Below are 8,543 nucleotides of genomic sequence, written 5' to 3'. Positions count from 1 at the left end.
ACAAGGAGGGCTTTGGATTAGCTTTAGCAAATTTGGGACATTTAAGGTGCACTGAAATCTCTACACATGCGCTTTTTCACTTTCTGTATCCACCAGGAAAATGGCTGCCAATTTAGACAGCGATTCTAAATAGTAGTTGACGTGCATTTTAAAATAATTACAAACATTATAGCCACAAAATTAATTTTTACAAGTTGTAGACATTGCCCGTTACACCAGACATTGGACTACACTGTCAAGAGCTTTGACATCTACAATGACGTCTACAAAGCAGGCTTATACTGGTAGAATGTTTCATACCATAATTACTGTGTGTTCAGAGCTCACATGTGAAGTATGGATACTGCTGCTTCAGCAAAAACCGAGGATGAGCACCCTTCCTGGTTCTGAAAAAAAATAACAGAGGAAATGCCTTAAGCAGGATTCTGAAACGGGGTTGAATGAAACAAGAATGTACAAGAAATTCTTTCAAAACATGTAAAGCAATGCAAACAAATATTTATTTCAACTTATTTCTACAAAAGACCACCTTATGAAGACTGGTGGTGGGGTATTGGCTCAAAAAAAAAAGCAGAGAGCACTTATACAAATGCTACAGGGAGCCTTCGCAGCCAACAATTGTTTGAACACACCTAAACTAATCACTGTTCAACAAACTCATAAAAAATGTTTGAATGCATAAAAAACCAGTGGTAAACACAGGAAACAGTTAAAACAGAATGACGGCACAAGTTTGTCCCGTCGTTCTCTTCTGTGTCCTGGGTTTTCCTATGGTTTTTCATCCATTCAAACATATACCAGCTAGCCCAGTCCAACGCCTTGGTATCATAAAAATATGGATAGTCAATCCTTACACAAAGTTGAAAAAAAAAAGAAAGTATTAAGTAGGTGACAAAATTAAAACGACAGCAAATTGGTTGGCTTTTAATTTTAAATGATAATATAAAAAATAATGGCATGAATGAAAGTGAGCAGCACGCGAAGTACCTTGTTGCTAGCCCGACATTCCACTTTGAAGCAAAATGTCCGCTTTCAACACTACATAGGCTAAACATGCAATGAGGCATTCCTTTAGGCACACAAAATATACCATAATTGTTAAAAAAGCTACGAATTAGTTGAAAAAACCTGACCACGACAAATTGGAATTAGTGACTAGATACAGTTTCAGAAATACACAGCGACATCATATAAAAATATATGGTTCCCATACAAAGATTGATCATAACAAAAATTCAGGACATTTATCAGACTGGCATCAATGTGCAAAGCAGCTTAATGAAGGAAGACGGTCTTCACTAAAAACATGTTAATATTGGGAGCTCATGTGCTTCCCTGCAAGTTGGGTGTGTAAACCCACTGACATCTTAACTAACCCGCCTGAATCATCACTTGATAGACATTGAGGAATTTTACGAATTGGTTTATTGTAGCCAGCTGTCTAGTTTATTTCCCTATTTTTCTTGGCATTTCGTGTCTAATTCTAAATTTGGTGACTAGCTTTTACTATGGTCATGCACTGGTGACAACGAACATTTGATTTTACTTTAAAAAAATTTCAGTTTTGTTTTATTGCTCACCAGCCAACGATCTGAAATATCAGAGGCGCTTAAAACGTATGTTGGCATTTCCTTCCTCCAGTGTAGTACAACTAGTCATGACTTTTACCATAATTTGTTCACAAATCGTAATATGTGGAAAGTATTCAGCTTAATGAAAATGTCATTTCAGAAGCATGCACAATCAACAAGGCCTCAATGACTCTCATGACGTGGTCTACTTGTTTCTGTCACAAATAACCTGAGTGCAGACACATTCCACCGAAGACGAAGGTAACATGCCCTCTTGGGTGATGAATATTTAAAAAGCCTTACGAGAAAATTTGCTGCTGAGCACGTGAAATTGTGGCATTAAAACAAAAGATCCCTCTGCGGCATCTTTCACTTGGAGGAGCGCTTGACCACAAACTTTGAGAAGCTGGAAAATGCTCCATGAACCGCTCCAGCCAGCAGAAACGATGCAGGACACAAGTTGGTAGGCGGACCGTTGGCATCCTGCGATTGTGAAGATATTTCTGTTTAGTAGATGCTCTTCTTTTTGTACCACTGTTTATTTCACCTTTAACAAGCAGCTGAACTCCTTAACGTTCGCATAATAAAATGCTGCAATGCGGAACAGTTAGCAGGGTTACCTCAATTTTGCTTTTCTACGAATTAACACAATGTAGGTAATCTGCACACAACTACAATCAAACTACAATTTTCACCTACTTCACTGCTAACATCAGCGTTTGACTGCTCAAGCACAAATACAGGTTAGACATGTGAGCAATCTGCTAAACGTATCCCCACAAACTGAACAATCAGGCATCAGAAATCGGCAAGGAAGGAGGTGTCACGTTTAAATGGCACTTTTTTGTTCAAAACATAAACAACACCTGGAAGCTTGAAGCGTGAGAGGGGGTCTTTCACGCTGACAATGTCAGATCATAGCTTGCTAGTGGGCACCTGCACGATGTGCACAATGTGTTTCTTGAAAATGCGTGCGAAAGTTTGATTGATGTGTAGGACGAGAATTGCAGCACGTTTTGACACAGGCCTTGTGGACGCTTCTGCCTGCTAATGTCAATGTGGATTCTTGCTAGTCGCCCTCTTCACTTCTTTCTGAATATAATGCTTTAGGCATTATATTCAGGACAACGACTGCATCAAAACGTGTAGCAATTACCTACGTCCCACACATAGGTGAAACTCTCGCACACATTTTCAAGACACGCAGTGCATACATTGTGCATGTGCCCACTAGCAAGCTGCGTTCTGACATTGTCAGCGTGAGAGACCCCCTCTCACGCTCCAAGCTTCCGGGTATTGTTTATTAGATTCCATGCGCTGAATGCAAATCAGTGTACATTGGCGAAACGGGCAATCTGCACAGAAGATTAATGCAGCACTGGAACGAAGTGAACAAGGGCCATGCAAAAACAAGTCCACTGGCAGAGCACCGTGAGAGGACGGGACACGTGGTCGACTGGAACAAGACAAAATTACTGACAACTGAGTGCAATCTATCTTCTCGATTACTGCTTGAGTCCCTCATTGTTCAGACGACGCCCAACATTATCAACATAATGGATGGCAATCTGCACCATATCTATGCAAACTCATTGCGACGCGTAATGCCCAATATATAGCTTCGTTTTCCACGACACATGCTCACCGTGAACAAGCAACAAACCGTTAAATGGCTTTCTTGACTTGGTCAGTGACCTACGTTTCATCACTGCAATAATGCTTTTACCTGCCTACACGGCATTCCGTCAAACACTGGACTACACCACATGAGCCATTGGCGTTCTTAACCTGCACCAGAGTATATAACCTTTCACTACTGCTATGATATAGACCCATAAACGCACTTCAATATGGCCTTTATATTTAGCTCTTGGAAACATTATGTATACTTTTACCTTTAACTTGCACCTGCTACAGCAGCTGGTACTATACCAAAAACATGAAAAAAAAACGGTGGTTTAACACGCCAAAGCTACACTTGGGATATGGGGAGCACTGTAGGGGAAGGCTTCGCATTAATTTTGACCATCTGGGTATTTTTGTGCGCACCGAAATCTCCAAACACGGGCGTCTTTACGTGTTGCCTCCATCTGAAAAGCGGCTACACCAAGCGGTATCTAACCGACATTCGCCTCCACAACACACCACCCTAGCCACGGCAGTGGGTTAAACATATGAAATAAAGCGAGTTTTGGAGTGCAAATGAAAATATTAATCACACGTCTTATTTTCCCAATCGATGTACCTTTTGAAATCCACCATGCAATCCCCCCTCCCCTACCGGCCTACCAAACACCTTTGTCTCAAGAGGTTATCAGGCTGTTGTTAATGAAGTAAGTAATGAAGTACAATCCGAGACTTGCCACCGTTAAAGCCATGCACTTTGTTTTAGAGATAAGCGACATTAGCCATTTGCAGCACCAGGAGTTAATTGTGTTAAGATCAGATTGAAAGCATTGACGGTAGTAGTTGAAAGAAATTGTGTGATAAATTACAACATCATCTGCAAATAGACCTACATGGGAGGATATGCAACATGGAAGATAGACCAAGCAACCTGCCTGGGGGGACAACAAAGTGGCACGAGCAAAAGAAGTATATAGTTATTAGAAGTAAACTGCATTTGAGAAGAATGAAAATCTTTTGCTCAAGTGAGGACATTAGGGTGAAGTTTGAGAAGTAGTCTGTGGTGTGCAATGCGATTGAATGCTTTAGAAAAATCGAGAAAAACTACCGCAGTTTGTAAGTCTGTGTCAATGGATCAATGTAGATCGTGAACTAATCCTGAAAGTTATGTTTCTCAAGTAACCCTTGTGAAAACCGTGGTGATACTCGAATGTGATATTGTGATTTTATAAATAATTAGCGACCTGAGAGTGGATGAAATGTTTCCTGACCTTGCATATGGTGCTTGTTAGGGAAATTTAATGGTGAAGTACCGTCTCCTGATTTAAAGACTGGTGCTACCTCGACTATCTTCCAACCATTGAGATTAGTGCCTGTCAGGAGAGACTGCGAAAAAAGCGCTGTCAGAATTCTACAGACTGCGGGATGTACTTTTCGGTATAGTATGATTATTACCAGTATGATCTGAAGTAGACCAGTTTGTATTGCAAGTTTAAAACCATATCGAAAGATCCTAAATGTTTGCTTGGCTTGATTACATACGAATACTTGCTTCAAAGTCAGTTCAATTTCTCTTCTTGCCCTTTAGTCGTCAGCCCCAGATTCTCTTCAATATCTCTGCTAAGCAATGACACGCTCCATACGCACAGCACTGCTTCATGAAAATGTTTCAAATAATCAGAGGCCACAGCACTGCTAACAGGTATACATCATGGCAAGTTCCACAACATGCAATAACTAACCTGAAAGTACATAATCGGTGGGTGCACTGATATGGCAGCAGTGCCTGGACCGATGTGTCGAGCAAATGCGCTGACTTCTGAACGGGTGGTCCAAGCGGCCAGATGATGGATGAATGACCATTCCTGGCGGCAAAGCGTACGGAGCACCAACGAAAGGCCAGGCAGTACTTGGGTACAGCAGGTGCAGTGTCGGTTGGCCAAGGGAGGCCCTGGCAAAGCCTTTGAAACTGGACTGGAAGGCAGCTGACCCAGGACAGCCAGCAGCAGCACCTGCAGGTGCATAATCTGTGAGTGTGCTGACACTTGTTGAAATACAAGAAGAGCACACACAAAGCACGAATGCTTACATCAAGTAGATTTTTAATCGTTTAAAGACAGTAACCTCCAAGGCACTAATAAGAACATTCCCGGAACACCCCAAGTGAAATTTAGGTCACAGTAAGAATGTATTTATTAGACCCGCAGGTACTGTGAGTAGGGTATGCTTGATATATGCAAAGCTAGCTACTGAGCTAATTTGCATGGAACGCATGCTAGCAGCTCATCTGTATCCCTTGCTTTCAATCGGAACTGGTGTGTGATAGTTGAAGCTCCTCCATTTCAATGTCTGACTTGTATCTGCACATTCAATTCTCCAATATAAATCGAGTTGAGCGAGTGCCTACAGCTTTCTTGTTAGTCTCTGTATGGCCTGCGGTTTTGCGAAAATGAGAACTTGCGAATTGGCTCAATTTTCTGCACTAATTTAAACAATACATATGCCTCTGATATCAAGCTCCAGACTTCCCGAGAGCCACTCTGACAGAATCGGCAGGCGCCTCGTAGGCGTTGTGAAATCTCCCCCACTACCGCGAGACTATGCTAACTCCCTGCGAGGCCACATGCGCGCATTTCACCTTCAATTTGCACGTATGTGAATTCTATACCTCTATGAACTCTCAGACGGGCGTCGTCATATTCGTGCCGGACTCGTGAAGCTCGGCAACGTAAATTACCGCACTCGCTCGCTGGCGCGCGGCCCGAACTCTCTCACCGTTTCCGGCCCTTGCATACTATTTTCTCCACCTTGCACTTTGTAAATTCTCATGTTTAACTACACCTCGTGCGCCCTCATCTCTTGCCTGCTTTTCTTCCAGCACAACTCCGTCAGCACCCGGTCGACGCGTACGCTGTCGGGGCGCGTTGGCGAGCGAGTACGGCAATTTTGCTGTTGTCGAGCTTCACGAGAACAGCACACATATCGCGGCCCGAAGACCGCGAGGCGTACGGTCGCCGGTCTCGCGAGCGCAATAGCTGCGAAGCGCACTGCACGGAATTCAAGGGGGGGGGGGGAGAGATTTCACAACACCTACGAGACGCCAGCCATGGAATCACGTGTACGCGTTTTCACATGCACTTCCAGGGAACCTCCTGTTCATGTTATTTCTTGGTATACCGCGGGTATTCACGAGGGAGGACTAATCACAGCATTGTGCCACTCACGCGAAATTGCGACTGCGATCTGCAACCGCAAAGGCACTGTTTGAGAGACACATAAACAAACGCCCGGTGTTAAAGAGCCTTGCGTGATGTGAAATTATTAGCAGCCGTGTACCATAGCGCGAGCATCGTAGCCAAGGTCTAGCTTCAGCGTAAATTGATGCTGACTTCTGCGGAAACGGTGGACTGGGCGCCAAACAAGTATACTAACTCACGTAGGCTCTCAGAGCAAACGAGATGGGGGTCTAGCGAATTACTCACCCATAAACACCAGAACTCGTTCCAACCAAATACAGAATAATAAAAAATGCGTACTTACCCGAGCAAAAACGATGTTTCCAACGTACAATTCTCCTTCACTGTCGTCTTCATCTCGCGGACACACGAACACGCTTTGTTCTGATGCAATGTCATCCACTTTTGACGCGCAGTATTTTATCCGGCGATGATCGTTCTTCCAGGGTTCCCATGTTCAACACACGCGTAGGTTGGAAGGGTAGACATCACCCATAAAGCTTCTATAACTATGATTTAAGCTTGAAATAGATAAAACAGATTAAATCACGCCACCAACCACTCGGCACAAAACGCCATGAAAAAACACACACAAAAGTGAGAGATAGTTGCCAGACTTCAAAAGCAGCACCTCTATGTTTGACGAAAATTGTGTTACTACTGTAATGTTGGTAATTATCTTTCTGCTTTCAAAGTCTGAAATGTGTTTATAACTTAAATTTCAGGTTTTTAAACACAAAAAGTGAATACGCATAAAGTAATTGACATATATACTGATATTGTAAAGAGGTTTGACGTTTGTTTTGGTTTTGTTTTCACGGCGGGCTTCTCAAGAGAGAACGTGCGAGAAAACGAGCTACTTTGGGTTTAGGAAGAGGGCGGTAAATGTCGGCGTGGTAGAAAGCAAGGAACAGGTGCTTACCCTGGTCGTAAAAAAGGAGCTAATGAAACCCTCACGTAAAAAAAAAAAAAAAAAAAAAAAAAAAAACGTTCGACGAGCAATTGAACCATTGACCTACAAAACAGTAGACGGACGCGTTAACAAACAGCTATGCCGGCGGGGGGTGTTCGAGGCGCCTAAAACAACTCTATACTTACGTAAGTTGTCAACGAATATTGTCGCTTGTGTCTAGTCATCGCCTCCTTTAACGATGGTCTAGTTTATGCTGCCTTTTTTAAATTCTGGCTGTCCTAACGCTTGTTTCTCACGCACCGGTCTTGCAGACGAGGCCGCATTGCTAGCGCTGCAAGCGATTGAGCCAAAGCTCCATTATTTGACTCAAGAAAAGCTATCGCAGTCAACCCGACCTTTTCTGCGCAAGCCACGGCAGCCACGAAATAAATGGAATGTGCCGTTAGAATTATGGCGTTGATAACGCTTGTTTGACCGGCACCGTCTTGCAGACAAGCAACGTCGCTCTAATACTACAAGCGATGTCACTCCTGGCATGTCAGGCGCATCAAACCCATCGTGTAAAACGACTGCTAACAGTGCGAAAACCTCTGAGTTTGTAACAAATGGGGATTTGCGGTGGCGGCGACGTAATAGGTACAGCAAGCAGGTAGGCAGAACAGCAGCGTAGGGTTACAACCTTTCCCCGAAAAAAAAAACGGGGCTTCCGGGGGGGGGGGGGGGGGGGGAGGGGGGATTGTGTTGAAAAAAGACGCAATGTTTTTTAACATGCAGTGCCATTTATTGTAGTGTTTTCTTAGAGAGAAATCAACATAACGTTTGTACTGAAAGAGATTGAGAGCTTGGTTAATCGCTCTGCATGTGCTTCACTGAAAAGTAACCGCAATTGCTGACCGCGGCGGTAGAATTTCGTTATTTTGTTCTTCCCTTAGGTCCTCCTCCATCTGAGGCAGCGCGCTCGCCCGCGTATTTTCTCTGCTCGCGTGTCTTTGCGCAGCTTGTCGTGTCGACACGTATTCATCGTCTTAGTTGTTGAATTGACGCTTATAAAACGCCAAAACGGGCATAATCACGGCACAAAAGCCAAAAAACCGGCTGATGACGGCTGGTTTTAGATATGGACCGGCAACCGGCCCGCTGTTTAAAAAACCGGTCGGGCCGGTCCAAAACCAGGAAGGTGGCAACCCTGCGGCAGCG

The 8,543-nt window shown here is 43.7% G+C and overlaps 1 long non-coding RNA gene across 1 annotated transcript; it reads right to left on the bottom strand.

The window, feature by feature from the left end:
- Nucleotides 1–508: 508 nt before the first annotated feature.
- On the bottom strand, nt 509–7,201 carry LOC144166157 (uncharacterized). Its single transcript, XR_013321602.1, has 3 exons — nt 6,738–7,201; nt 4,940–5,209; nt 509–2,054 (listed from the first exon to the last, which is right to left on the bottom strand). It is a non-coding gene; the product is annotated as an uncharacterized LOC144166157 (long non-coding RNA).
- Between the last annotated feature and the right edge of the window lie 1,342 nt (nt 7,202–8,543).

Source organism: Haemaphysalis longicornis, unplaced genomic scaffold (assembly GCF_048455015.1).
Source record: "Haemaphysalis longicornis isolate Haplotype H1 unplaced genomic scaffold, Haemaphysalis longicornis Haplotype H1 scaffold_16, whole genome shotgun sequence".
NCBI lineage: Eukaryota > Metazoa > Arthropoda > Arachnida > Ixodida > Ixodidae > Haemaphysalis > Haemaphysalis longicornis.
The sequence above is the reverse complement of the archived record's forward strand: the minus strand, read 5'-3'. Positions and strand labels throughout refer to the sequence as shown.